Here is an 851-nt window from a genome sequence, read left to right as displayed (position 1 = left end):
AAACCCGAAAACTCAGTCCTGCCTAGATTCGGATGCGCTGATCATTATGCCCGATAGGCTCAAACGGGTTAAACTGCCTCTTACATAACAGGACTGCCTGGCTCTACACAATTAAAACACTTGATTGCAGTCTCTTCCCGACTGCGTCCAGCCGCGACCCGCCCCGTCCCTCCCACCGCGCCTGCGTGCCGCGCGCGCACGAGCCCGTGCACGCGCATACTACACACTCACACACACACATCCTCACCCACCCTCCACTTCTACCATATCTCACACACACACACGATTTAGTGTCAGCACGCACAGGGTGGGGGGCGAGTAGCGGGGCGCCCTCCCATCCATATTGACTGACCCAATAGATACACCAGCTTCTCTACCGCAAGGCCTTGCATGCACCCCTTCATGTGCCCTCAAAAAGCAGCACCCCCGCCACCGTCCCTACCTATTTCCGAAAAGAGGTAAAGAGTGAACTAGTTGGGCGATTGTAGTCAACTTGTCGATTGTAGCGCGGCCTCCCAGGAGAGATTGGAAAAAATTAGATAAACAACAAAATCTCACAGTCCCCGGCGTCATGATGGCGCCGACTACAACTTGGAGGACTTTAAAGTTACGGTGTCTCAAGAGGTAAAACGCACCAGAGAGGGAAAGCAAAGCGCCCCTCGGCTCTCCACCTCAGCACCGACACGGAGACTATTCTAGCAAAACATCACTCTAGTGCATATGACAAGGGAAGCATTTTGTCTAAGACACATCTCTCTTTCCCCTTCACTTTGCATTAATTGTGATATACCTCCTCCTCTGGATTTTTTTTCCCGTTTTCTGTCTTTTCTTTCTTTTTTAACCCCCCCCTT

The sequence above is a fragment of the Ailuropoda melanoleuca genome, chromosome 2 (assembly GCF_002007445.2).
Source record: "Ailuropoda melanoleuca isolate Jingjing chromosome 2, ASM200744v2, whole genome shotgun sequence".
Taxonomy (NCBI): domain Eukaryota; kingdom Metazoa; phylum Chordata; class Mammalia; order Carnivora; family Ursidae; genus Ailuropoda; species Ailuropoda melanoleuca.
This window is presented reverse-complemented; position numbering follows the sequence as displayed.